Source organism: Otolemur garnettii, unplaced genomic scaffold, assembly GCF_000181295.1.
Source record: "Otolemur garnettii isolate 467f Iridium unplaced genomic scaffold, OtoGar3 scaffold00094, whole genome shotgun sequence".
Lineage (NCBI taxonomy): Eukaryota > Metazoa > Chordata > Mammalia > Primates > Galagidae > Otolemur > Otolemur garnettii.
The window spans coordinates 4955895-4958511 of record NW_003852489.1 but is presented as its reverse complement, the minus strand read 5'-3'; the positions used below and the strand labels follow the sequence as shown (position 1 = coordinate 4958511).

The 2617-nt window shown below is 46.3% G+C and overlaps 1 protein-coding gene across 1 annotated transcript in view; it reads left to right on the top strand.

Moving 5' to 3' along the window:
• Nucleotides 1-2617, top strand: part of BCAS3 (BCAS3, microtubule associated cell migration factor) — a 611572-nt gene that overhangs the window by 581282 nt on the left and 27673 nt on the right. The gene's annotated exons all lie outside the window — the stretch shown is intronic.

Here is a 2617-nt window from a genome sequence, read left to right as displayed (position 1 = left end):
GAATATGAGGTTTATTATGGGAATTGGCTCATGATTTGGAGGGTCAAGAAGTCCCACTACCTGCTGCTGCAAGCTAGAGAACCAGTCTGAGTCTGACGACCTGCTAACCAAGGGAACTGGAAGTCCTGGTGAAAATTCAATGGCCTGAGAACCAGCAGCACCCATGTGCAAGGGCAAGAGGAGATAGAGGTCCCATCTCAGAGAAAATGGATTTTCCCTTCCTCCACCTTTTTTTATCTGTTAGGTCGTCAGTTGAATGATGCCCACCACATTGTAAAGGCAGATCTTCTTTACTCAGTTAACTGTTTTAAATGCTAATCTTTCCCAGAAACACCCTTACAGACACACCCGGAAATAATGTTTTACCTGCCAATGGGGCATCTCTTAGCCCAGTCAAGTTATGTAAAATTGACCATCACACCAAGTAAAGCTGAAGTCCTCAGCTTGTGCTGATATGAGTCAGCCTACAGTGTAGAGAAAGGAGTGTGGCCCACAGCAGCAGCCTTAAGCCCAGTTTAGTGAGCACTTTGGTGAGCTAGGCAAGGAGGCTCTACAGTGGTTGCCTGTATCACGTCAGAGATCATTTCTTAGTTATGAGAGAGAGCATTATTATCATGAGCTCTCATCCAAGGGCTTACATCTTCAAGGGCATTGTTCACTGCAGGTTTTGCTTCTGATATCTGGTCTCCCTGGTAACTAGAAATATGATCAACAGGCTCTCAGCAAAGCCCAAACCCTCCTCTGAATCTAACTGATGCAAAGTGGAGGCTATGCCACAGTCTCATAATAGCGAGGGTGTGATTAGATACCATCAGCTGAGAGAGGCATCCTACCTGCTTCACTCCACCTCCACCCCCTGTAACGGTGGCACACAAAGGCAGGGCACACGTCCCGAGCCTCCCTGGGAGCTGCCAGCTTACCAGCTGTCATAGCATGCCTTTAATGGGTTTGTGGAACCCAAGAACCTGATCCATTTCTCCTCTGAGGAGAGAGCATCACACTGGGTGCCAAGCTAGGAAGCAGGATTCAGGGGTCTCACCCACATGAGACCAGCTCTCTATGCCACCCCAGGTAGATTGTTTTATTTTCCCGTTCCAGAATCTCCAATATAAAATAAGTGCACAAAAGACAATAGAGTAAAACTGTGAGATTGTTTTCTGCTTATTATCATCCTCTGCCTTCCTCTTTTTTAATTTTAACTCCATTTTCTGCCCAGATATTCAGACTTTGGTACCCCGCCCAAAGTGTTTTGACTCCAAAGTGACTGTCAAATTTCTGAGAAGGTCATAAAATAAGCGAACCTGCTCTGAACAAGCAGATGGGCAAAGGCCTGAGCTTGTCCCATTATGAAGGACTCCACACCCGTAGGGACTTCTGTTTATTTTATTTTATTTATTTTATTAAATCATAAACACATAGATTATGTGGCTCTCCACCTTCCTAATGCCACGGCCCTTTAATACAGTTCCTGTGGGTCGTGACCCACAGGTTGAGAACCCCTGTTCTAAACTGTTGGAAAAACAGATCATGGGAACAGTAGATGTAAGGCAGTCTGGAAATAAGAATATAAGAATGATCTAATTTGCCTGAGTCCACAGGCAGGCTTCAGAGGCATCCGTAAACACCTACAATTGCTCGCATAATCCTGTGTATGCAAGCACTCATGTTTTTGGTAAGTGCATGGCTTGCCTCAGCTTCACCCGGAAAGGTAAAGATCCTTTTATACCATCAGGGTTTGTGTAAGAACATTCATTACACTTTGTGTAGTTGCTCAAGGTTGCATCGAGCAGTCAGACTTGTACTCACTTTTAGCAAATGATATTCAGAGAATAGTGGGGAAGGAGGCCGCCTGCAGGAAGGCTCCCAGGAGGCATCCTGGAAAGACTATTACATTTAGGACCAATTGCCTCATGTCTCTCAAACTCAGTGCAATGTGAATCTGTCAAACGGTGATAATTGCTGCTTCTCAGAGTTGTGTGAAGGACCACGCGCTCTCTTTTTATTTTATTTTTTGGCTCACTCTGTGCCTGCGTACAGTGCTTGAGTCATATCACAGTGGACGCTAATCAATATTTGATGAATGTGTGAGTTAACGGAAGTGATACATGCTAGAGGGCTTTGTAAATAGCAGAGGCTGCTTGACGGAGAGATCTTTGTTGCTAAGCATGTGTATTTTGTGCCTTGCAAACAGCTTGCACTAAGTGAGCATCTTCTCCCCCCTTGAAACTGACCCTTTACTCGGTAATGGGACTCAAAGGGCCAGCTCATCTCGTGGAGCGTCTCTGGGCTAGCCGGATGAATGATAGTGGTGCCGTCAACACTGACAAGATGTGCAGTTTCCTAAGAGCCCAGAGGTGACCTCACCCTCCAAGGGCTTGGCCTCTTCACCCCGGTGCCTGCTGAAACACACACCTGCAGCCCTGCTCTCACTCCAGGACCTGGAGACTCCAGGAACTCCTTTGGTGCTCTTAGCAAAGGGGCTGCCAGGAGTGGAAGGGAGGACAGAAAGGGGGCATCACAGAGCCACTGCTGGGACTCCTTCTAGCAGGGTAATCAGGACCACTGATTGGATCCTCTCTGTGACTTTTCAGAACAGTAGAATTTTTTTTTTTTTTTT